The 27,349-nt window shown below is 45.4% G+C and overlaps 1 pseudogene; it reads right to left on the minus strand.

Moving 5' to 3' along the window:
* Positions 1-1,351: 1,351 nt before the first annotated feature.
* The window catches only part of LOC105725535 (putative elongation factor 1-alpha-like 3), a 53,889-nt pseudogene continuing 27,891 nt past the window's right edge, over positions 1,352-27,349 (minus strand).

A 27,349-nucleotide genomic window follows, 5' to 3' on the forward strand; every position in this document is an offset into this window, starting at 1 on the left:
AGAGTTACACCTCTCCGCACCCCACCTCATTCCCATGGCCATCCCTTAAGAAGTCCCCTCTGTTTCACCCCCCACTTCCCTTTGAAAGATCTATTCCTGTTCTCTCTCCTCCCAGACACTGTCCAACACCACTGTCCTCCCTGGGCAATCGCTCTAGATGTCTTATTTACGGCAAACTCATTTGTCCCTAACACAGATGTAAGATGTAATTCCCCAAGAATTCAAATGTAATTTAAAGCTATTTTCAAATATCTAATTCGCCTTTTATTTATTTAGGGGCAATATTTCAGCAGGAGCCTCCCACCAGTGCCAGCGTTTGTTTACAGCATCAGGCCCAGCATCGGCGGGAAACCACACGCCCCAGACGCAGACGCTACCGATTAAAAAAGTAATTACAACATTGAACACAGCCTTAAATAAAAGCAAAAATGCAGGAGACAAGAGGGGAAGCAAAAACATAAATTGGAAACAATGCCGTTTTTCCCAGACGTTTTGTAATATTTGCAGCCTGCCTGGTACTGGTGCCCTGCCCTGGCTGTGCCAGACACAAGCAAAGCATCCAGTGAGGAGGGGTGGGGTGGCTCTGCTCTGAAAAGAGGTGGAAAAAGTGCCTCATCATCAGAGATCATCTGTTTGCCTGTCTGTCTTTTGTTTAACATCTTGCTCTGCTGAGAACCCACTTATACTGATCCTCAGGTGATGAATTGTATACTGTATTATGGCAAATGACCAAAACCCAACACAACTCACACTGACTTAACTAGAAAATGAATATGTTCTGGTTCACAAAAGATCATCTGTAGTTCTAGCTTCAGGCACAGTTGGATCCAGGGGCACAACATTATGTAGAATTTCTCAGTCTCTATCACTTGGCTCTTCTTTTCACAAAGTTGACTTCATTTTCAATCAGGTTTTCTCTACCTGGTGGCTAAGATAGAATCCTAGCAGCTTTAAGCTTACATCCCATAAGCTTAGTGCTCCCCCAAAGAAAGGGAATGCTTCTTTTCCCACCATTCTAGCAAAAATATCAAGTCAGCCTTTCATTGGCCCACTTTGGGTCATGTGCTGATCTGTGAACCAATGGTTGTTGCCAGGGAGTTTCAGTCCTTTGATTGGTCAGGCCTGGGTTAGATTCCCACCTCTTAAGAACAGAGGTAGGTCCAGTCCCACCCAAACCGAGACTGAGAGTGAGGGAGAGATGATTCATGAAAAAAAAATTGAGGTTTCCATGAAAGCTGAAGGAGCAATGAGACACTAGGTGAGTAAACATAACTGTTAAATGTACTCAGTTCCTAATTGGTATCCATCTCTGTACTAAACATCACAAAAATAAGGTCCAGACTCTCAAGCATGTAAATAAACAATTATAAAATGATAAATTATCAGTTCCCTGATGCAGAGGACCCAGATTCCCCCTGAGGCATCAGATAAGCCTTTACTGAGCTGTAGGTCAGATGCCAAGAGTGGGGAACAATTTTCCACTGAAGAAGGAGAGTCAAAGCTTTGCAGACAAAGGAAACAGCAAATGCAAAGACTCCTGGATGTCAGAGAGTGTGTATAGTCCAGGAAGGACAAGAAGATACATTAGTCTTTGATATAGTTTGGCTGTGCCCCCACCCAAATCTCATCTTGAACTGTAGCTTCCATCATCCCATGTGTAGTGGGAGGGACTCAGTGCGAGGATATTGAATTGTGGGGGCTGGTTTTCCCGTGCTGTTCTCATGGTAGTGAATAAGTCTCACAAGATCCGGTGGTTTTATAAAGGGCAGTTCCCCTGCACATGCCCTCTTGCCTGCTGCCATGTAAGACATGCCTTTGCTCCTCCTTGTCTTCCGCCATGATTGTGAGGCTTCATCAGCCTTGTGGAAAGCCATGTGAGTCCATTAAACCACTTTTTCTTTATAAATTATACAGTCGCAGGTATTTCTTCATCACAGTATGAAAATGGATTGACACAGGCTGATGCAAGGAATAGGAAAGGGCCAGAGAAAAGGCAGAGCTGGAACATGCTAGAAAACAAATCTTGCCCTGAAGACTGGAGTCCAAAACTGTCATTAAAGTCTCCCTGAAAGCTTGCAGATTTACATTTAGGGATTTATAAGTGCTCAGCAAGAACTTATTAAAATTTTAGTGTGTTCACAAATACTAGCACATTCTGGATCATCACCCTGACAACCAGCATGGAATCCATCCAATGATTTGATTTGTGATCATTTTCGGGTCTAGTAATAATGTGTGGGGTTTTTTTCCTCATTAAACTTTGTTTTAACGAGTCTCAAAAGTCTGTGACAGATTTTTGGTCAAGTTGTTTCCATTTAAAAGTACTGATTTAAAAAACTAATAACTTAAAGCTGCCACATGAAAAAAAAATGTCCACAAAACATTCTCCTTTCCTTCTGAAGGTTTTACCACACATTGTTATCATTAACAAGTCTTTTACTATTACACTTAAATGGTCAATTGAAACAAACAGTTCTGAGACTGTTCTTCCGCCAATTAAGACCAGGGTAGCATGTATTAGGGATAATATTCATTTAGCCTTCTGAGCTTTCTGGGCAGATTGGGTGACCTTGCCAGCTCCAGCAGCCTTCTTGTCCACTGCCTTGATGACACCCATGGCACCTGTCTGTCTCATATCATGAACAACAAAGCGACCCAGAGGTGAACAGTCTGAGAAGCTCTTAATACACATGGGCTTTTCAGGAACCATATCAATGATGGCAGTATCACCAGACTTTAAGAATTTCGGGCCATCATCCAGCTTTTGACCAGAACAGCAATCAATCTTTTCATTCAGCTTAGCAAACTTGCATGCTGTGTCAGCCATGTGGCAATCCAGTATAGGGGTGTAGCCAGCACTGATTTGGCCTGGATGGTTTAGGATAATCACCTGAGCAGTGAAGCCAGTTGCTTTCATTGGTGGGTCGTTTTTGCTGTCACCAGCAATGTTGCTATGACAAACATCCTCCACAGACACATTCTTGACATTGAAGCCCACATTGTCCCCAGGAATAGCTTCACTCAAAGCTTCATGGTGCATTTAAACAGACCTTACTTCAGTTGTAACACTGACTGGAGCAAAGGTGACCACCATAACAGATTTGAGAACACCAATCTCCACTCGGCCAATGGAAATGGTACTAATACCACCAATTTTGTAGACATCCTGGAGAGGTAAACACACGGGCTTGTCAGTTGGACAAGTTGGTGATAGGATGCAGTCCAGAGCCTCAAGCAGTGGGTTCCACTGGCATTGCCATCCTTACGGGTGACTTTCCATCCCTTGAACCAAGGCACGTTAGTACCTTCTAGCATGTTGTCACCATTCCAACCAGAAATTGGCACAAATGCTACTGTGTGGGCTTGTAGCCTATTTATGTATTTATTTATTTATATATGTATTTGAGACAGGGTTTCACTCTTGTTCCCCAGGCTAGAGTGCAATGGCACAATCCCAGCTCACAGCAACCTCCACCTCCTGAGTTCAAGCAATTCACTTGCCTCAGCCTCCTGAGTAGCTGGGACTACAGGCGTGCACCACCACACCTAGCTAATATTTGTATTAGTAGAGATGGAGTTTCACCATGTTGACCAGACTGGTCTTGAACTCCTGACCTCAGAAAATCCACCTGCCTCAGCCTCCCAAAGTGCTGGGATTACAGGCATGAGCCACAGCCCCCAGCCCAATTTTCTTAATGCAAGCTCTGACTTCTTTAACGATTTCCTTGCATCTCTTCTGGCTGTTGGGTGGCTCAGTGGAATCCATTTTGTTAACAGCAACAATTAGTTGCTTCACACCCAGTGTGTAAGCCAGAGGGCATGCTCACGGGTCTGCCCATTCTTGGAGATACCAGCTTGAAATTCACTGACACCAGCAGCAACAATCAGGACAGCCCAGTCAGCCTGAGATTTCCCTGTAATCATGTTTTTGATGAAGTCTCTGTGTCCAGGGCCATAAATGATAGTCACGTAGCACTTGCTGGTCTCAAATTTCCACAGGGAGATATCAATGGTGATACCATATTCACACTCAGCTTTCAGTTTTTCCAAGACCCGGGCATACTTGAAGGAGCCCTTTCCCATCTCGGCAGCCTCCTTCTCAAATTTTTCAATGGTTCTTTCGTCAATGCCACTGCATTTGTAGATCAGATGGCCAGTAGAGATGGACTTGCCTGAATCTACGAGTCCAATGCTGACAATGTGGATATGAGTTTTTTCCTTTACCGTTTTAGCTTTTAGAAGTAGTTTTGACAATACCTGTGTTCTGTTGGCAGACCCACTGGAAAAAAAATGAAAAGAAGTAATGTTTTAATTGTCCTAGGATAAAGGGGAAAATGTGGGGGTAGACTTGACATATAAATGATGTGTTTGTGTCAGATAAAGACCAACTGAATGGCCTGCAATGCCAGTTATGTTCTAGAACCAAACTGAGGTTTACTCACCCAGAGCAGCAAATCCAGATACCCACCCAGAGGTGTCTGTAGTGCCAGAAAGAAAGGCATTTATTGTAGGGTGCCCAGCAAGGAGAATCAGGGTAGGTCATGCTTAAGACCCAAACTCCCTACAAGCCAAGGACCTGCAAGGTAAGGTTTTTTTTGTTGGTGGTGATGGTGGTTTTCTTTATAGACAGGGTCTTGCTCTGTCCTCTGTTGCTCAGCCTAAAGTGCAGTGGCATGATCATAGTTCACTGCAGCCTTGATTTCCTGGGCTCAAGTGATCCTCTAGCCTTAGCCTCCCAAGTAACTGGAACTAAAGGTGCCTGCCACCACACAGGGTAATTTTTTATTTTTAGTAGAGATGAAGTCTGCTATGTTGCCCAAGCTAGTTTTGAACTCCTGGGCTCAAGCAGTCCTCCCACCTTGGCCTCCCAAAGCTCTGGGATTAAAGGTATGAGCCACTAGACCTGGGGCAGGTAAGGGATTTTAAAGGCAGGGGTAAACTTCAGGAAAGCAGAAACTACAGGCAAAATCATAAATCAATGCACGGAGGTTACATGTTGGTTTAAGGTTAAAAGGGTGGGATATCTTGAAGTGGAGGCTTACAGGTCATAGGTAGTGTATTATAGCAACTGACACTGCTATAAAGATACTATATGAGATTGCGTAATTTATAAATAAAAGAGGTTTAATTGACTCACAGTTCTGAATGCCTGGGGAGGCCTCAGGAAACTTACAATCATGGCAGAAAGTCAAGGGGAAGTAGGCACCTTCTTCACAAGGCAGCAGGAGAGAGAGAGCAAGCAAAGGGGAGTGCCACGCTTTAAAATGACCAGTTCTCTTGAGAACTCACTCACTGTTATGAGAACAGCAGGGGGAAACTGCCCTCGTAAGCCAATCACCTCCCACCAGGTCCCTCCCTTAACACGTGGGGATTACAATTCAAGATGAGATTTGGATACAGAAGCAAACCATATCAGGTAGATTCAAAGATCTGATTTGCAATTGGTTAAGGACAAGAAGCTTTGTTTAAAATTTGAGGTCAGTAGAAAACTGGTAACTGGCTAGGGGGAGTGACTTCCGCCAAGCCCCGGCGGGAAGAAACTTAGAACAAAGGGCAACAGTTAGTTTAGTCTTCCATTTCCCCTTATCTGTGGTCTACATGTCAGCGGTTCTGGCCATTTGGTGGAGGGTCACCTGTAGGGATCTGAGCATCTGAAAGACAATTCAGGAAGCTGTGTTAAGATGTTATCTCTAGTTTCTATAAGGAAAACAGACATCTCTGGGAGTCTAACTTCCTTAGCTATTGTTTTAGGCTACTAGTACCTTCTCATTTAACAAGTTACTTATTTAGTTCTCGGGGCTAGCTAGGTGCCTGGAATATCCTTCTAAAGATAAAGAGTCTCAGAGACAAAAACAGTGGAACAATTGAGTTTTCATGCCACTCAAAGTAATAAAGGAATCAAAGCTCAAAATCACCTGGGCTAGAACAGCAGTTCGTTTTGAGTAAGTGGCAGTTCAGTTTCGGCAAAACAACATCATCTATCATATTAAATAAATCATGTTAATTTGAATTTTATCACTTTTAGTGTTTAGTTTCTAATTCGTTTAGCCTTGTTTATAAACTTCTTTTGTCACTGATACTAAAACATAATTTTCTTCCCATTTTGACTCTGAAATTGGGATGCATCTTAAAATCTACAGCCTCTTGCAATTCCAACTGACAGCACTTTTTCCCTTTTTAATGCTACATAAAATAATAATGCATCTTACAATGGATGGTGTTTCGGACTCAATGAAGCACAGTATGTGCAAAATGAGTTAATACCTAGCTTTGTTTGTAAGTCACATGAAAAATTCAAATGTTGAAGTCTGTATGGGGTCTATAGAATATTTTTCCTTGAAACACTTTACATACTACTGCAGTTGGAGTATCGCTGATGACAATGAGGCAATGAGATGAAGTTTTCATCACAGGAGTGAGATGGTCAGATTTCCATACGGGAAAGCTACTCTAGCACCACCCTGGAGAGAAAAAGAGAGACAAGGTTTGCGGTAGAGCAAGTGAAGGACTAAACTCAGGAAATATAAGGAAAGATGAGGACGTAACTTGAGGATCTATGCAGGAGGCAGCCTCAACAGGATTTAATGATTGATTAGATGTGTGAACGTAAGGCTGTGTGGAGAGGAGAAGGAAGGAGAAGGAGGATGCAGGGATGATGCTGGGTTTCTGGATGGAAAGGAGTAGCATCCTCAAGGTACAGAAAGGTAGTGAAGGTTGAGATGGTATGATTATGACCATAATAATGGTGATAGCGATACTGGTGATGAAGGCTGTGATGGGTGCTGATAATAATGTTGGTGATGATGGGCAGTCATGGTGGTGATGACAGTGATGGTGTCAGTGGTTACAGAGGTGATAATGGTGGCAGTGATGTGTGATGATGGTGGCGATAAAAATGGTGGTGATGTTGGGTGGTGATGGTGGTAATGATGATGGAGGTGACGAGAATGGTAATGAAAATTGCAGTGATAGTGGTGGTGATGGCAGTGGGTGGTGATGACAGTAATGATAAGGGAGGGAATGAGGGTCATGATAAAAATGGTGGTGATAGCGATGGTGATGGTAATGGGTGGTGATGATAGTGACGGTGGTAATAAAAATGGTGGTGGGTGGTGATGGTGGTGATGTTAGTGGTGGAGATGATGGAAATGGTGATGGTGGAGGTGACAGTGGTAGTGTTGATGATGTGGTGGTAATAAAACTGGCTTGCATTTTAATAAACGTAGTGGTGATGGTGACGGTGGTGGTGGTGGTGGTGGTGGTGATAAGGATGGTAATGATTGGTGGTAGTGGGAGTGGTCATGATGATTAATATAGCAGAATAATCATCATGGTATTTTAACCAGGAGGCCTAGAAGTAAAAGTACTCATACTGGAGACTGGTCTCTTCAGCTGCCCCACCTTGACCCCAAGCACCTACTGGAGAAATCCAACCTTCTTCGGGCCTCGTCCAAGAAACGACGATCACGCTTTTTCTTCCTATCACAACTGTAGGTATCACTCTCATTCCCTAATCACTCAATGGAAAATAAATTATAAGTGAATGCTGGAACCAACGAATTCCCCCCACAGCAGAGAATATCCATTATTTACCCATAAAAATATTTCAAGGATTAATAGCAAATAAACTGTGATTAATTAAATTTGCAAAAATTGTTTCCAATGCATGCAAATGAGGTGGTTCCTGCTGGGCGAGACTAAGGCGTTGCTCTCTCTCCTGCTGCTCGAGGAGACAGTTGCAAGGAAGTTACTCAACACATCTTCTGCTCCAGAGGCTTTGGAAAAGAGAACTACAGAGTCCATCTCAAACGTGGTTATGCTCTGAGCTTTTCCAGCTTCATCCTTCCACATCAGGTCTACCCAATTAAGGGAATAAGTGTGGAGGATGATCTTCCTATTTGGGGATTGATTCCCATGCAGGAGCAGTGAAGAGGCCAAAAGGTCGTGGAGCTTGAAGGAACTAGAAAGGAGGAAATCAGCTTTTAGTCCATTCTGACCACTGAGCCCAGGAAGGGGGTGAGACTAGCTCAAGGTTGCAACGCTTTCTCTATGCCCCTCTAAATTCTTACAGTGTTTTCATGACATCAGCAAGAACCAGGATCGCATACCCAGTGGAAGCTGGCCCAGAACTTGCAGCCAGAAGAAAAAGCCTTAGCCTAAGGAAGGTGGTGGGACCAAACTGGGTTCTAGCGACTTCCAGAATCTGAAGGATTTGTTCGTGGTCTCTGTCTTGTAAGTCTCCAAAGACACACCTGGCTGAATCTCTAGGCATTTGGTGCCAACAAAGGGTTCCTAAGGGTTTCCGTTGTCCAAGGACATATCCAGGTGCCCAGGGGCCACCCTGGTACAGACTCAGTGCTCAAAGAGGGCTGTTCTTCCTGCAGCCTCTCCAGGCTCAATCAGAGGAGGTTCCTTCTGTCACTTGCTCCAATGATACCTCTAGCCTTTCCTCTCTCCTGAACTCCATATACAACTGCCCACTGGGCTTTTCCACCTGGAGGTCCCCTGGGTACCTTGGGTTCAACTAACCTCAAAATCTGTCCATCCCCTTCTCCACTTCTCCTCTTGTGTTCCTACTTTGGCACCTCTATCCATATGTTACCCAAGGATCAGCCAGGAATATTCTGTTAAAACAATTTTTTTGGAGACAGGATCTTGCTCTATCGCCCAGGTTGGAGGACTGTTGCACATAATAGCTCACTGCAGCCTTGAACTCCTGGGCTCAGGCCATCCTCCTGCCTCAGCCTCCCAAGGAACTGGAACTACAGGCACATAGCACCATGTCCAGCTAATTTTTTGTTTTTTTAAAGACAGAGTCTCACTATGTTGTCCAGGCTGATTTTAAACTCCTGGCCTCAAGCAATCCTCCTGGCTTAGCCTCCCAAGGAACTGGGATAACAGGTATGAAGCACTGTGCCTGGTCAGTCAGGCCCTGACTGACTCACCCCTCTGCTTCTTTCCCCACATCTAGTCACCAGGTCCTATTGATTAGACCTCTTTTGCATCTCGAAACTCTGACCGCACCTTCCCTTTCCCACTGCTACCTGAGTTGAGCCAACATCCTCTCCAGAATGGATACCACAGTAGCTTCCTAACTGGTCTCTCTGCCTCCACCTTTGCCTTCCTCTTATTTATCCTTTATTTTATTTTTTTTAGACAGGGTCTCACTATGTTGCCCAGTCTAGTCTCAAACTCCTGGGCTCGAGTGATCTTCCCACCTCAGCTTCCCAAATGGTTGGGATCACAGGCATGAGCCACTGCACCCAGCTGTTATTTATCCTAGCCACCTCCAGGGTCATCTCATGTGATGGCTAATTTTATGTGCCAACATGAGTGGGGTAACAGATGCCTAGATAGCTGGTAAAACATGATTTCTGACTGTGTCTGTGAGGGTGTTTCTGGAAGAGAATAGCATTTGAATCAGTGGATGGAGTGAAGAAGACCCATCCTCCCTGAAGGGGGTGGGTATCACCCAATCCCTTGAAGACCCAGAGAAAACGAAAAGGAAAAGGAAGGGAATTTTCTCTCTCCCTCTCATTCCCTCTCTCTCTCCCCCTCTCTCACTCTCCCTCTCTCTCTCCCTCTCACTCCCTCTCTCTCACTTCTCTCTCTCTCTCTCAAGCCAGAGAAGGGTTGAAAAACCCAGCCTTCTCTTGCCTTTGACATCAGAGCTCCCACTTCCCCCAGGCATTTGGACTCTGGGACTCTTGGCTCTCAAGCCTTTGGCTTTGGATTGAATTACACCACTGGCTTTCCTGGTTCTCCAGCATGCAGACAGCAAACGATGGAGGACTTCTTAACCTCCACAATCATGAGTCAGTTCCCAAACTAAATCTCTTCTATCCCTAGGGATGTGCCATTGATTCTATTTGACTGAGGCAGCTCCCAAACACAGACTACGATCATTGCTTACGAGCTCTCCTGCTTTAAAGCCCCTGTTAAGTAAAGAAAACCTCAACTCCTCAGCCTGAGATCTGAGGGAATCTTGAGAGGCTGCCTGCCTCTCATCTTGTTCCACTCCCTCACTGTCTACACCCCATCCCTTATCCCAGCAGCCTCGCTCCATTTGCTGCATATGCTGCCCCCTTCCGAACTCCTCGGTGCACCAACCCTCCCTGACCCATCCAGCCACGCACTCCTGCTTCATAACCCATCCTTTTCCAGCTCTCCAGGCAGAGCCGCTTCCTGCTGTGCGTTCCCACAGCACTTACTGCCCCCTTCTTTGGCAGCCTCACCACGCCCACCATCCTCATGGTGAATGTGGCTTTCTTGCCCCTCTGGGCCGGGAGCAGGGCGATGTAGCTTGTGGAGTGGTGAGACTGCAGCCTGGGAGTTGCACTGATTGGGTTTTCCAGCCCTTCTCTGACTCTAATCAGAGGGCTGCTGGTTGGCTATTTTTATAGTTATTTGTGATCATATACTAAAGAGGGGTGGATTATTCATGAGTTTTTCCAGGAAAAGAATGAGCAATTCTCGAACGAAGGGTTCCTCCCCTTTTTAGACTATATAGGGTAACTTCTGGACATTGACACGGCATTTGTACACTGTCATGGCGCTGGAGGAAGTGTATTTTAGAAGTTAATTCGTTGTAATTAACCTACAATGAGCAGTGAGGATGACCAGAGGTCATTTTCATCACCATCTTGGTTTTGGTGCATTTTGGTGGGCTTCTTTACTGCGACCAATATTACTAGCAGGGCTTTTATGACCTGTATCTTGTGATACCAGTTCTGCGGACCCCCCATCTCATCCTGTGACTAAGAATCCCTAGCCCCCTGGGAACGCAGCCCAGAAGGTCTCAGCCTTAATTTACCCAGCCCCTACTCAATGGAGTTGCTCTGGTTCAAATGCCTTTGAGCCCTAAGCCCATGGGATTCCTCAACAAGGCCACTGGGACTTCAAGCAACATATCAGGCACTAAAGATCATGGCACCCAAAACCAGGACCCTCCGGAAACCAAGAAACCCATCTGGGATGGCATCCAGACAGCTACAAGGGTCTGTTCTTGGGGGTAATCTTTGATTAAGTTAAGATTGCAGAGACCTGACAATAACCACAGGGAGGCCTAGTAGTTAACAGCATTGGCAGAGACAAGGCACAGCCATGGCAAGAGAGCATTCAAATCTACTTTGTGTCTAAACATCTCACTCCCTGACTCCTCCACACAGAATGAGCCTGAAGAGTCCTAGACATGCACTGGCAGGTTCCTTTCGTCTTTCTGATGTGTAACCAGTCTCTTTGATTTCTTTCTTTTTTTTTTTTTTTTTTTTTTTTAGATGGAGTCCCACTCTGTCCCGCAGGCTGGAGTGCAATGGTGCGATCTTGGCTTACTGACTGCAACCTCCACCTCCAAGGTTCAAGCGATTCACCTGCCTCAGCCTCCTGAGTAGCTGGGATTACAGGTAAGTGCCACCACGCCTGGCTAATTTTTGTATTTTAGTAGAGACAGGGTTTCACCATGTTGGTCAAGTTGGTCTCGAACTCCTGACCTCATGATCCGCCTGCCTCGGCCTCCAAAATTGCTGGGATTTATAGGCATGAGCCACCACACCCAGTCCACCTGTTCCCATTTCTAGTCCCTGCTGTAACAAAGCGTATGTGAATATACCCCCAAACTCCCCTCCTCAAAGGAGATACACCATGAGAATTTGCACCATCTTGCTTTATCCCTTAATATTTATTGGACATTGTGCCATAACAGTAGGTGTAAATCTGTCTCATAATTGTCAACAGTTATGGATGCATCATAATTTAATGGGTCCCCTCCTGACAGGCTTTTAATAAGTTATTAAACGCCATGCCTCATCCTCACAGCAGCCTCTTGAGACACACATCTTATGCCTGTGGTACCATCTAAAATGATTAGAATAGAAATCCTGAATCCCGGCTGCAGGGTACAATCACCGAGGGGGCTGGTCTGCCCCGCAGAGGCCAAGGTTCAGTGACTGACTCTCCCCCCAGTCTCTGGCCCCAGCTGCCGTGTGTGCTGCTCAGACCTGTGTGAGGCACCACCAGGTCTGGCAGCGATTCATCCACCCGTTTTTATTTTGTATTAAAGTTGTTATTCCTGCCTGCTGCCGCTACCTCCAGGCTATTTCTCAGGACATTAACCTTTACAGCCCTCCTCTGCCACTGTTCCTTGGGGCTGAATTTTATTCCACTCAGGAGACCAGGGGACAGAGCCATGGCAGCCACAAAACTGGGCAGTTAACAGAAGAGCTGCCCATTCCAGCTGAGACTGGTGGCCTTCGGCTCAGTCCTCTGGATTGTGATTTGGACCCAGACACAAATGCAGAGAAAGACACAGAGAAGGGTGGAGAGAATGTAGACAGAGAAGAGAAAGAGACAAAGAGCTGTGCCCTCATGCCTAACTGTACAAAGATGGCTTGTAGGAATTTTCCATCAGGTAAACAAGTCAATATGAGTCATGTACTAAGACACTACTATCAGTGAAAACAGCTGAGATTATTAGTGCTCACTGAATGCCAAAGAAAACATAGACATCACCTCTGGTTCTCTCTGAAACCCTACAAAGAGGTACTATTATGAAGAAACTATGACCTAGTGAATCAAGTGCCTTTGCTTAAGTGTATCAGTCAGTATAGGTTAGGTTATGCTGCCGTAACAAACAATCCCAAAAATCTCATTAGAGTGAAATAACAGAGAGCCTAAGATTAGCTCTCACTCAAGCTAAATGTCCATCAGGGGTTGACAGTGACTCTGCTCCAGGCTACCTCCTCTAGTGGACATGATCGTCCACTTCTGAGATAACCCCTTACGGACAGAAGCACCAACACGGTCCCCAGTGATGAGCTGGTAAATGAATATTCTGTGAGAGTAGATAATGTATATGTGTGTGTGTATATACATAACTTGATTACAAATTTTACTGATAAAAGATATATAGCACACAGTTTACAAATAGTTATAAAATATACAACACTCTTTATTGGAAATTCCCCATAGCCAAATGATTCTCAGAGAAAGCTTTTGTTGATTTTTATTATACAACTCTTATATCCATAGCCCACCTAGAGTTGCAATTCAGCTATGACTCCATAATGTTTTTTTGCTATTCACAATGTAACAGCTACCAATATGACACTTTTCAGTTTAATTTGCTTTTGTTTCCATTGCTTTCTCAGGTCTATACAAGAACCCAAACAATTAATAGAGCCCTGATTTGTAGTGTTTGCCCATTTTGGTGGTATAAATGCTCCTGTGATGGCCAATGTCAAGCTTGAACAGTGAGGTCACTGCATGAAGAACTGGGAAAGAAGTGTGTGTTTGCACACTGTTATGTAATATTTCCATCTTACAATGCACATAAATACATTCAAGAACTTAGCTAGTAAAATGCAATAAAACAGGAAGTGGTGGGTTTGGGGTATTTCTTTCCTTTGTTTTTAACAGAATGCGTTTAGCTACAAATTTACATAATTTAATTTTTAATGACGGTCGAATTTAATAGCCAGCTTAGAAAATTCCTGCATGCCTCTGTTACTACATTTCCCCGGCTGCTGGAGTTCCCCCATGGCCCTCAGCTGTCAGCCCTCTGTAGGAATTACCCTCAGCTGAAGAGCTCCATCTCACCCAAGATCACTTCCCTTTCTTTCTTTCTTTCCTTCCTTCCTTTTTCTTTTTTTGAGATAGGGTCTTGCTCTATTGAGCTCCATCTCGCCCAAGATCACTTCCCTCCCTTCCTTCCCTCCCTCCCTTCTCTTCCTTTCTTTCTTTCTTTCTTTCTTTCTTTCAGATGGGGTCTTGCTCTGTTGCTTAGGCTGGAGCGCAGTGCCAAGATCGCAGCTCACTGCAGCCTCAACCTCCCAGGCTCAAGTGATCCTCCCACCTCAGCCTCTCCAGTAACTGGGACTACAGGTTTGCACCACCATGCCCAGCTAATTTTTTTATATTTTTTGTAGAGACGGGGTTTTGCCATGTTGCCCAGGCTGGTCTCAAACTCCTGGGCTCAAGCAATTCACCCATCTCAGCCTCCCAAAGTGTTGGAATGACTCCTCCCCTTCCACAGGGGTAGCTCACATCCAGCGAGCCACTGACATGGGGGTATAAAAGCCCAGATGATTGCTGCAACTTGGGACATCACTGAAGGACCACAAGCCTCAGGGCTTTGTGTGGAGCCCACTCCTGTCTTCCCAATGGTCCTTTCTTCCTCCCACACGAGTGCAGGTACTAAGAACATGGCCTGGTAAAGTTCACAAGTTAGTCTCCATCTACAGTGTGCTTCCTAAGGGGCCCCCCACGACCCCGCCAATCCGGGCTCCAGACTGATCAAGCAGCTCTGTCTGGAGCAGTTATCTGGTCATTACCAGAGAAGGAAAGAGATCCCTGAAGGGCCTCACTTCTGCTCCACCCTCGCTGGTCAGAGCTAGTCACATGATCCTACCCAACCATCCTTCCTAATTTTCTAGAAGTGAGAGAGCCAGTGATTTGTCCCTGTCCAAAACTCATGTTGAATTGTACTTCCCAGTGCTGGAGGTGGAGCCTGGTGGGAGGCATTTGAATCATGGGGGCAGATTGCTCATGGCTTGGTGCTGTATTCGTGATAGTGAGTTCTTATGACACCTGCTCATTTAAAAGTGTGTAGCACCCCTGCTTTTTGCTTCTGCTCTCATTGTGTGAAGCACCTGCTGCCCCTTTACCTCCTGCCATGAGTAAAAGCTCCCTGAGGCCTCCCTAGAAGCCAAGCAGATGTCAGCATTATGCCTCCTGTACTGCCACAGAACCATGCCTCCTGTACTGCCACAGAACCATAAGCCAAATAAACCTCTTCTTTATAAATTACCCAGCCTCAGGTATGTCTTTGTAGCAATATGAGCATGGACTAATACAGCCAGAATACTCAGCAGACAGCACTCACTCATGCTCACTGCTGCACAGTCACACAGCTGGCCAACAACAGCTCTGGGGTGAAATTCCAGGTCTCTCTAGCCACAAATCTATGCTCCTCTCCTTCCAGACCATTTAAGAATTGAGACTCTCACTTGGGCTGGGCACAGTGGCACGCACCTGTAATACCAGCTACTTGGGAGGCTGAGGCAGGAGGATAGCCTGAGCCAAGGGTTGGAGACTCCTCACCAGGTCTCGAGAATATGAAGATGAACAATGTTCATCTTCCAACAACACTAAAGCTAATATATAGACTTGTAAGTTCAGAAATCCACAAACTGATTGAATCTTAGTATCCTCAGGAGACCCCTGAAAGACCACTCATTAGTGTCAAAAAATACACTTCATTCTCCTGTCTCACACACACTGCAGACATCATTAATCAACTACAACACTTTCTCCTGATGAGCCTGGATGGGGCAAGCATCAGGAGTCACAGCTCCTGACAGACATTACCAATCGATCAGAGAAAGTGCATAATTTGAAAACTATTTGTCATTCAGAAACCTCCATTTTATATATGGGAAAATGGAGGCCATAAACCACATGGTAAGTCAGTTTGGCCACATAGCTGATGCTGGAGCAAAGATATACGTGCATGTAGGGCAAAAGGCAGTCTGCCTTAAACCCCCAGAGTGCTCACTGCTAGGAGGTGAAAAGCCAGCCTCAGCCCAGGAGTTCTCCCAAGTAATCCACCTTGATTAGTTGATAATCATATTCACAGCAAGAAACAACATCTGCCACATATAGGGCAACTTCCAGTGTTAAGTGCCTTAAAGGCACTTCTCATTTCTCCTCCTTAAACCATCCCACTGGGAGGCTGAGGCAGGAGGATCACTTGACCCCAGGAGTTTCAGACCAGCCTGGGCAACATGGCAAAGCTCCGTCTCTACAAAAAATACAAAAATTAGCCAGGTGTCGTGGTACATGCCTGTAGTTCCAGCTATTCGAGAGGCTGAGGCAGGAGGATCCCTAGAGCCCGGGAGGCAGAGGTTGCAGTTAGCCACGATCATGCCATTGCTTTCCAGCCTGGATGGCGGAGTGAGACCCCGTCTCAATGTCTCAAAAAAAAAAAAAAACCCCAAGGTGGTCAGTGCTATGTTATATGATGTCTGTCCATTTGAAAGACAGAAAACCAAGACTCAGGTAAAATAATTTGCCCAAAATCACACAGCCAGCGGTGATGATACTAGGTTTCATTGAATGAATGTTTATTATGTGCCAGATCCTGAACTAAGGGATGCTCTATCTCTTTTAATCCTCACAGCAGTCCTATGAATGGGGTGGTATCACTCTCATGCTACAGACAAGAAACTTAAGACCAGGGACAGTGGCTCATGCCTGTAATCCCAGCACTTTGAAAGGCCAAGGGGGAGGATAACTTGAGGCCAGGAGTTCCAGACCAGCCTGGGCAACACAGCAAGGTGCCTACCTCTACCAAAAATAAAAAATTAGCTGGGCATGGTGGCATATGCCTGTAGTCTCAGCTACTCAAGAGGCTGAGGTTAGAGATCACTTGAGCACAGGAGTTCAAGGCTGCAGTGAGCTATTATCACACCACTGCACTACAGCCTGGGTGATGGATGAGGTCCTATCTCAATAAAAAGAAAAAAGAAAGTTGAGACTCAGTGAGGATATATCCATCGGCCTAAGCTCAGTAAAGTGGGATTGGAATTCAGACAGCCCGACTCTACCATTGTTTTAGTGCAGGCTGCAATAACAAACACCATCGACTGGGCGATTCAACATTTAGTTCTCACACTTCTGAAGACTGAAAAGTTTCAGATCAAGGTTAGTGTCAGCTGTGTGGCCAAATCCAAAGCCATGTGCCTGCAGATTTGGTATCTGGTGAGGCCTCTCGTCCTGGTTTGCAGATGGCCACCTTCTTACTGACTCCTCACATGGCAGAGACACATCATCTTTCTTATGACTCTTCTTTTTTTTTTTTTTTTTTGAGATGCAGAGTCTCACTCTGTCACCCAGGCTGGAGTGCAGTGGCCCAATCTCGGCTCACTGCAAGCTCCACCTCCCAGATTCAAGCGATTCTCCTGCCTCAGCCTCCTGAGTAGCTGGGACTACAGGCACGCGTCACCATGCCTGGCTAATTTTTGTATTTCTAGTAGAGACAGGGTTTCACCATGCTGGCCTGGCTGGTCTCAAACTCCTGACCTTGTGGTCTGCCCACCTCAGTCTCCCAAAGTGCTGGGATGACAGGCATAGCCACCTCACACAGCCGTATGACTCTTTTTATAAGGTCACTAACCTCATTAATGAGGGCTCCATCTTCATGACCTAACTACCTCCCAAAGGCCCCACCTGCTAATCCCATCACTTTGGGGGTTAGGGCTTCAACATGTGAATGCGGGCAAGGGAGAACTAACATTCGACCCATAGCAACCATTCATGCTCACGACAGTGTCAGCCTGAAATAATCAAAAGAACCAAAAACCAGTTTAAAAGCGTTTATTCAAGCACAAAGCTGAGAATGGTCATTTGGGTAACACAGACTCCAAAGAACTAGGGTCAGTGATTCAAGATGAAAGGTTTAGGTCTTGCTTATACGGGCAGAAAACAAAGACATTTAGTAGGATTACAGCGTTTTCTATACCAGGCGGGTTTATGAGCTACAACCATTGTATTAGTTATAGTTTGTTTTCTTTTCTATCCAGCTTGTTTTCTTTTCCTTTCCAATTTAAGAGACTGTATTCGACAGTCCATCCTAGACAATGATAGTCGAAAGGTCTTTGTGTGATTCCAATCCCACTTTTGTGCACTTAGGTCAATGGACGCATCCTCACTAAGTTGCAAGTTTCTTTTTTCTTCTTACTGAGACAGGGTCCAACCCCATCACCCAGGCTGGAGTGCAGTGGTGCGATCATAGCTCACTGCAGCCTCAAACTCCCGTGCTCGAGCGATCCTCCCACCTCAACCTTTTGAGTAGCTAAGACTAGAGAAAGGGAAGCTTATCTATAGTGAAGATCAACAGTTAAGAGAGAAGGAGTCTTCTCTGGCGCCCTTTAGTCCTGTACAATACAATACAATACAACACTTACAATACAACACTTACAATTACTTCACGTCATCAAGCTGAAATCTAAGATGTAGGCAAGGGGAAAGACTAATCTAGTGCTCGCTTCGGCGGCACATATACTAAAATTGGAACGATACAGAGAAGATTAGCGAGATATTTTAATAATTTAAATAAATAAATAATAATAAAAGACTAATCTAACCAGAGAAACAAAGGTAACAGGTGCCCAGGTTACAGCTGCCTCTCATGTGGTTCAGGTCCTATAATCACATTCCCCTAAGGCTCAAAATGCTTTAAAGGTCCAACGGCTTACATTTGAATTACTTATTTTCACAACAGTAAATGGTAATAAACAGAGAAGTTGGGATTTGAACTCCCCGTTAGCCTGAAATCATCAATTACTAATCTCTACTACCCCTTCTGGCAAGTCCTGCTGCCCATCTCAGGGTGATGATAAGGAGAGACTTGGAACTGAACCCGGGACCCAGAGACCATGCAGATTTGCAGAGCAGGGCAAGGCAAGAGAGCATGGATTGCCCACCCCAAGCAAAAGGCAGACGAGGCAGCAGGAGGTTGCGGTCAGGGGATGGAGTGCTCTCACGGACCGGCCAGGATCTCATGCCTACCACAAGGATACACAGCCCCAAGGCCAAGTTCAATGCTTGGCACAGATCAGGCACTCACTGAACACTTGGCGATTGTTTCAGTTTATTCTTACCGCACAGTGAACCACCCAAAGCATAGTGGCTTAAAACAATCATCACTTTATTTAGCTCATGATTCAACAGGTTTGCTGGGCTAGCTCACTGGAGCTGATGTCTAAGGTGGCTCACTCACAATTCAGCAGGCTGGTTCCAGGGGGACACACCAGCTGGGCCAGCTCAACTGTGCTTCACAAGGCCTCTCGTCATCCAGCAGGCTATCCTGGGTTTCTTCACACGGAGGTCTCAGGGCAGCAAAAGAGGACCAGCCTCAATGTGCAGGCGCTTCTCCAGCCTCTGCCGGCGTTGCATTTACTAAGATCCCAGTGACTAAAGGTCATCACGTAATCAAGCTGAAATTTAAGATTTGGAGAACCGGACTTCACGTCTCAATGGGAAAAGTGCATTGCACACACAGGCATAGAAAGCATTTGTGCCATCTCCATTGCAAATTGTGGGAAGTAGGAAAAGTTCGTTTTTAAAGTTTTCTTTCTTCTTAACTTTGTTAAGCCCTATCCTACATAACTGTCAAACATGCCATGCTTACAGGCACGTAGTACATTCTATGTCCTTGTACTTTAACCAAAATATCTGTGCTGGACGTGCTCATGGGCATGTCTCAGCTCTCCATTACTTTTACCTGTTTAGAAAAGTTTTAAGTTGTTAGCCAATCGAGTTTTAGTTTAGATTGTGAGGTCTGGCTCCAGCCAATGGAGATCAGACACAGCAGTAAGGAAGACCCCAAATGTGTAAGGATTAAAGCTGTTTGTTTTCCTTTGTTCGCTGTACTCTCGTAGCATGATGGCTAACGAGGGTACCCTTCCTGCAGTCCAGGAAGTAAAAACTGCTTTGCTGAAAGATCCTTTGTCTTAGTGTTAATTTTTCTTTGCGGCATCGAGCACTATTTCCAACACAGTCTACCAAAGTGATGGAATAAATGAGTCGATGAATGAATACAAAGGCAGAAAGGGACTCACGAAAAGGGTCTGTGCAAGTTGAGCCCCTGAATTCCATCCAATCCAGAACCTCTTAGATTCATCTGTCTATGGCAGGAGGGGAGAATAGAGCAAAGCCTTGATGAGATTCAGTGGCCGGAAGGAGGACTGCAGGAGCTAGGAGCTAAGCAATGGTTCCACGTGCTCAGCTAAGCCTGGTTCTCTTGCAAACTCTCTCCCCCAGGGCCTGGCCCCAGCTAGGCGGGAGAGGTAACGTGTGTGGTCAGCTGGTCCCTCTGCCCCGGATCCATGCTGCCTGCCTCTTGTCCTAGCCCAACTGGGAGCATTACTTCAAATCCCCACTACACCTCATGTGACGCACAATGCTGAGAAGTGTAATTGCCGTAGTGATTACTTACAGCCATTACATTAAGTTTTAAAACGTTCTCTTCAAATTGAACAATGTTTTTTCAAAGTCAACAGCTGGTTCACAGCTTGAATGCAACCGTTAGGATAAATTAAATAAAAAGGGTAATAAAATCACTGTCTAAATTTAATTTCTGAAGAGTGCAGAGGCTCAAAAAAAAATAAGCATTTAAAAATGCCTTTAAAATAGAGCCAGAAAAGCAGAAGTTAATTCACTCCCTGATTGTGTCAGCTAATGGACACAATGGCACAATTAACCGCGTAATTGCAGTGGTATAGACAAAGCCCTGAGCTCATGGCCAGGTTCTGCTGTACAGGCCTCGGAGCATGGGAAGGACTTACCAGACAGGTGGCTCATATATGCAGATGTCCCTACAAACAGGCTCGGAAAAGAGCTTCCATCTCTAGAAGCAAAATAACAACAAAGACGACATCCACAGCCTCCATCTCAGCACATCCTCCCGAAGCCTGGAGCTACCTGGAGCCATCTCCCAGGCAGGAAGGCAGGACAGCAAGGGCTTCTTTGCACTTGCTTATACGCAGTTTGCAAATTTCAGCTACTGAATCCTTTTCACTTAAAGGCAACTTACTTTAGTGATCATCAGAAAAGATCCATCCAGCATTTCTCCCAGGCAACCCTACCTTCCAAGCTTAGAAGGACTAGAATCCCACGGCTGTCATTTATTTGCCATGTCACTCTGGACAAGTGATGGGCTCCTTTCTCTGCGCCTCAATTTCCTCTTCTGTAGAAAGGGAACTCGTTTGTTCTTTCATACATTCAGGATATATTCAATATATATGCACTGAGCATCTAACAAGGCCCTGGCACAGACAGCAGGGAGATAGCGGTGAAGACAGATCCCTGCTGGAAGGGGAGAAGGGGTGCAGATCCAAGTGAAAAAGACAAACAGTGACCAAGACCAGGAAGTACTGTGTGTAGAACAGGAAAAGATAACTAGCGCTTCGGGAAAATTAAGTAGGGAAAGAGAATAAGGAGGGAGGGAAGGAGTGTTGTAATTTTAAACAAGGTGTTTGGGGAAGCCTCACTGAGAAGGGGAGGCTGGAATAACGGCCTGAAGTAAGGAAGGGAGCCAGCCACGTGGCTATCTGGGTGAAGAGTTCAGGCAAAGGAAACTTGCAAAGGTCTTGAGCCAGGAGTGCCCCTAGAGTGGTCTAGGAATAGCAAGGAAGCCGGGGTGCCAGGAGCACAGAGACTAGGCCAGATGTGGTGGCTCACACCTGTAATCCCAGCACTTTAAGAGGTCAAGGCAGGCAGATTACTTGAAGTCAGGAGTTTGAGACATAGTGAAACTGGCCAACATAGTGAAACTCTGTCTCTACTAAAAATCCAAAAATTAGCCAGGCGTGGTGGCAAAGTGCCTGTAATCCCAGCTACTTGGGAGGCTGAGGCAGGAGAGTCGCTTGAACCCAGGAGGCAGTTGCAGTGAGCCAAGATTGTGCCACTGCACTCCGGCCTGGGAGACAAGAGCGAGACTCTATCAAAAAAAAAAAAAAAAAAGAAAGAAAAAAAATCCTCTGAAATCTGGGTGGAAGAGAAAGAAAAAGAAAAAGGAAAAAAAAAGAGGTCAGGGAGCTAACAGGAGAATAAGAAAATCTAATTAGAAAAGTTAATCATGCATCCACTCAACTAGTATTTACTGAGTGCTTAATCCATGTCAGAGAGTTGCCGTAAGGATCAAATCAGATAAAGCAGAAGCACAGGCATGTCCCAGCACACAGTAAGCGCTCAATAAATGCCACTATTAGAAGAGGACGCCCCTGCACTCTGGGCAGGTGGCAGCATAGACATTGCTCAGGAGAACCTGGATCCTGACTTTGCTTTCTTTCCCGGCGTGAGGATGCAGCCTCGTTGCTAGGGAACCTGGTTCCGAAACCATTAGGGGTCAGAGTGCTAGGGAAGTTCTTTGGCTGTCAGCTTCAAGCATGTAAGGTCTAGGCCACAGCAAGAGCTCTGCTGCTCTCTCAGCTCTGGAAGGGCCGTAGCTACAAGGAAAGGGACACAGAAAGCTGACAACCAGAGAGGGAGTCACAGGAGAGGTCATCGCAAATAAACAGACTTTGCTCCTGCTCTGGGGAACCAGCCTCGTGCAGCCTTGGCTAAAGAATGGGTAACTTCTAGCAGGGTGTGCATGCATGTGTGTATGTGTGCAGGCGTGTGTGCATGTGCGTATGTGTGTGTGCACGCTCGTGCCTGTGGGTACATGGTTTCCTTTATCCAAATCTGTACCCTACCTGCAATGCTACAATTAATTTACTCTGACGATCCTTGTTCCCACCCAGCCGGGGCACACGCACTACCCAGGTCGGCCACAAGGGGGCTCTCAGCGCTCCCCTTCCCCCTCCCTCCACGGGGAAGCGGGGCACACAAAGGGTTAAAAGCTCCACCTTAGAGGCAGGAGGATCGCCTGAGGCCAGGACTTTCAGAACAGCCTGTGTAACACAGCACGTTCCTATCTCTACCAAAAATTTTGAAAGTTAGCTGAGCAAACCGTTCAAACCACCTCTGATGGGCCAAAATTCGGTGACTGGCACAAGAGCCGGTTACAGTCTGTTTACACCTCCGCTTAGGTTACAGTGTGCGATATACAGAGAACCCTTTAGGCTAAATTTAATATATGTAAGGAGGCAGCTTTAGGCTAAACTTGATTTAACACACATGTATGCATGCACAGAAAAAGATCTGAAATGGGTGCTCAAAGGGGTTAACAGTGATCAACTCTGCACGGAAGGAAAGGAAGTTATGATTTTCTTAGTTATGCGTTATCCGTATTTTCTAATTGTTCTAAACATGTAAAGATAAAATTGTATTCTTAAAAATAAATAAGAACTCAAAACAACAAAAAGGAATTTAATAGAATATAATCAATACGCTGGGCGCAGTGGCTCACTCCTGTAATCCCAGCACTTTGGGAGGCCGAAGAGTGGATCACTTGAGACCAAGAGTTTGAGACTTGCCTGGGCAACATGGCGAAATCCCATCACTACAAAGAAAAAGAATAGAATCAATCACACACACACACACACACACACACACACACACACACACAGATTGTCAGGGAAGTGCTTCTCAATCTTTGTAGTGAACATTAACCCCTTGGTCGGATTCAGCAGTTCTGGCATGGGGCCTGGGAGTCTGCATTTCTGACAAGCTCCTGCATCTTGACACAGCTGCTCCAAGAACCCCACTCCTTATAGGGCTGGGGGCTTACTGTAATCTCTATCCTAGTGGATGTCACAATCCCCTTTCTCTTCCCTCTCACCGTCAGATATCAGTCACGCACTGAAGCATCATTTGTAACAAAAACAATATTTTGTTGTTGTTGTTTCGTTTTTTGTTTTTTGGGGGTTTTTTTGCTTTTTTTTTTTTGAGACTGAGTCTCACTGTAACCCAGGCTGGAGTGCAATGGCATGATCTTGGCTCACTGCAACCTCCACTTTCCAGGTTCAAGTGGTTCTTCTGCCTCAGCCTCCTGAGTAGCTGGGATTACAGGCATCCACTACCACCACCAGCTAGGTTTTTTTTTAGTTTTGGTTTTTGGGGTGTGTGTATGTGTGTGTGTTTAGTAGAGATGGGGTTTCACTGTGTTGGTCAGGTTGGTTTCAAACTCCTAACCTCAAGTATCTGCCCACCTTAGCCTCCCAAAGTGCTGGGATTATATGTGTAAGCCACCATGCCCAGTCATAAAATACAATATTTAAAGCAATTCAGGTATCCATGTATGGGAGACTGGTTACCTGAACCCTGGTATATCCACACAGTGGGTGGTGTGCAATAGATGTTTAACAACCAGCTGTCTGAGCAGGAGCCTGGGGTAGAGAATTTGCCCATTTCTGTTGTGCAAATGCTACCACCGTGGCCTATTTCAAGCCACCTATGTGAAATCAATTGGTTCACAAACTTGCTGAAGGTTTAACAACCAGTTCTTTGGAGCCAGCACACCCTCAGCCAGCTGGAGCCAGCACACCCCACTCTGCAGCCATAACAAATATAAATAATGATGAGGAAGCTGTCTCTGCACTGATATGGAAATATCTTCACAATACAGTGTGCTGTTCAGTGGGGGAAAAAAAGCAGATGTAAACCAAAATTAAATTCTAAGCCCCTCCGCCCAATCATCTGAATGGACCCCTTCTCTAGGCCATAGCATTCCAAAGCTAACCTGAAAAACTAGTTCACGCCATGACGGGAAGAGGGCACCAGACATCCCTCATCATATCCTCCTCCCTTTTGGAATTGCGGATAGACAGGCTCTTTAAGTCTGATAAAAAACATCTGTAATCTCTTCTCTCTGAAACCTGCTACCTGGAGGCTTCATCTGCATCACAAAGCACTGGTGTCCACGACCCCTTATCGTAACCCAGACATTCTTTCTATTGATAATAACTCTTCAACCAATTGCCAATCAGAAAGTCTTTGAATCTGTCTATGACCTGGAAGCTCCCACTTCCAGCTGTCTTATCTTTCTGGATCCAAGCAATGTACATCTTATGTGTATTGATTGATGTCTTACATCTCCTGAAAATGTACAAAACCAAGTTGTGGCCCAACACCTTAGGCATATGTTCTCAGGATCTCCTGAGGGCTGTGTCATGGCCCACTGGTCACTCATGTTTGGCTCAAAATCAATCTCTTTAAGTATTTTACACTTTGACTCTTTTTCTCAACACAGCCTATAGAAGAGTATGTAGCATTTGCTACCTGTTGTATAATTCACACACACACACACACACACACACACAGTTGCTTGTATTTGCACTAAAAAACACACTGGCCCAGCACTTTGGGAGGCCAAGGTGGGTGGATCACTTGAGGTCAGGAGTTCGAGACCAGCCTGGCCAACATGGTGAAACACCATCTCTACTAAACTACAAAATTAGCTGGGTGTAGTGGTGCATGCCTGTAATCCCAGCTACCTGAGAGGCTGAGGCAGGAAAATCACTTGAACCCGGGAGGCAGAGGTTGCAGTGAGCCAATGTGCCATTGCACTCCAGCCTGGGTGACAGAGCAAAACACTATCTCTAATAATAATAATAATAATAATAAACCACTGGAAGGCCAGGTGCAGTGGCTCATGCCTGAATCCTAGCACTTTGAGAGGCCAAAGTGGGTGGATCACCTGAGGTCAAGAGTTCAAGACAGACTGGCCAACATGGTGAAACTTCGTCTCTACTAAAAATACAAAAATTAGCCAGGCGTGGTGGCAGGCACCTGTAATCCCAGCTACTCGGAAAGCTGAGGCAGGAGAATCACTTGAACCCAGGAGGCAGAGGTTGCAGTGAGCACCATTACACTCAGGCCTGGACAACAGAGCAAAAACGCTCTCAAAAAAAAAAAAAAAACACTGGAAGAAGATTCAAAAAGTATTAAATGTGACCATCTATGAGCAGAAGGAGAACACAATGGACAGAGAGATGAAAGACATTAGTGCTTTTTGGAAATATCTTTTTCCGTTGTTTTGATTTTTGAGCTATGTAAATGTAGCATAGCATCTATTCCAAAAATTAAATTAGGAAAGAAAATATGAAAAATGCAATCCAGTGACCTTGACATTCTTATTGGAGCCACAGGCATGAACTGCTCTAGAATGCCTGAGGTGCAAGCCGTCCCATTTCTGGATCAATTCAGTCCTCCGTTAGTTAGTGTATTAGTCTGTTCTCATGCTATTGATAAAGACATACCCAAGACTGGGCAATTTATAAAGAAAAAGAGGTTTAATGGAATCAGTTTCACATGGCTAGGGAGGCCTTACAATCATGGCAGAAGGGAAAAGGCACTTTTTACATGGCGGCAGACAAGAGAGAATGAGAGCCAAGCAAAAAGGTTTTCCCCTTATAAAACCATCATATCTCATGAGACTTACTCACTACCACAAGAGCGGTATGGGGGAACCACCTCCATGATTCAATTATCTCCCACCGGTCCCTCCCACGACACATGGGAATTATGGGGGCTACAACTGAAGATGAGATTTGGGTGGGGACCCAGCCAAACTATATCAGTTTGTAGACAATAAGCTCAACAGTGGTCAATTCCCAGAGTCCTCTTCTCTCTGTGGATCTCACAAGCATCTCAGGATTTGGTTCAAATTAAAAAGGATTCAGTCTTCAGTTTGTGTGGTCAGCATCCTCACAGTCCCTCTTGAGGCCAAAGGGCACAGGGCCAAGAATAGCCATTATAACTTACTGCCTAAATTCAAGCCCTGGCTCTGCCATTCACTGGCTGAGTGACCTTGGGCAAGTCACTGAACTTCTCTGTGCTTCAGTTTCCTCATCTGTAAAATGGGGGTAATCACATAACAAGACCTATAAGTTAGTGTACTTAATACAGCGAGACTAGGGCCTGACACTTAGTGAGTAACTGAAAAATATTTGCTATGGATATTGTCACCATGATGCACAATGCCTCTCCCAAAAATCACCCTTTGGGATGGGTGACATATGCCCATCAAAGGTCCTCTCCACTGATGGCAAGCCTGTTTCAGACACCATGAACAATATTCCCAAGGCTTCAGGACCGAAAGTCCAGCTTGCACAGACTTTGCAGAGCCACTCCCACCTGAGACCTGACACCTTGAAGGGCTCTTTGCAAAAAAGCCCATCAATATCCCCACCACCTTTGCCTCTGCTTCCCAGACAAGCCAGCTAATTCCCCTGCACCTTGTAGCCTCAAACACCCAGTGTTCTTATCACCCACACTAAAGTCTCCTGAAGTGTTCATTAAACATGCAGAGTCCTGCCAGACACAGTGGCTCACACCTGTAATCCCAGCACTTTGGGAGGCTGAGGCGGGTGGATTACAAGATCAGGAGTTCGAGACCAGCCTGGCCAATATGGCGAAACCCTGTCTCTACTAAAAATACGAAAATTAGCTGAGTATGGTGGTGGGTGCCTGTAGTCCCAGCTGCTCAGGAGGCTGAGACAGGAGAATCACTTGAACCGGGAGGCAGAGGTTGCAGTGAGCTGAGATAGTGCCACTGCACTCCAGCCTGGGTGACAGAGCAAGACTCTGTCTAAAAAAAAAAAAAAAATCACAGTCCTGGGTCCGCCTCAAAATCTAGGGCCAGGACCCAGGAGTCTGTATTTCTAGCCAGTTCCTTGGGTTATTATTAAGCATGCTGGGATTTTAAAACCTCTGAGATTGGAGCAAGGTCCTAAGGAAATGAAAGGAAAGATTTCTTTCATTTCTTTCTGATAAACCAAAAGCAGTAAGGAAAAAAGTTGAGGTGGGGGAGACCAATTAATTTTCAATAACTCAGTTTCCTGGAATAACTTTGAATTAGTTTTTTAAATTGTTCCTGAACACGTATTAAGCTACTTTTAATATCAAA

This window comes from Aotus nancymaae, unplaced genomic scaffold, assembly GCF_030222135.1.
Source record: "Aotus nancymaae isolate 86718 unplaced genomic scaffold, 86718_ANA_hifiasm-v0.15.2.pri h1tg000049l, whole genome shotgun sequence".
NCBI lineage: Eukaryota > Metazoa > Chordata > Mammalia > Primates > Aotidae > Aotus > Aotus nancymaae.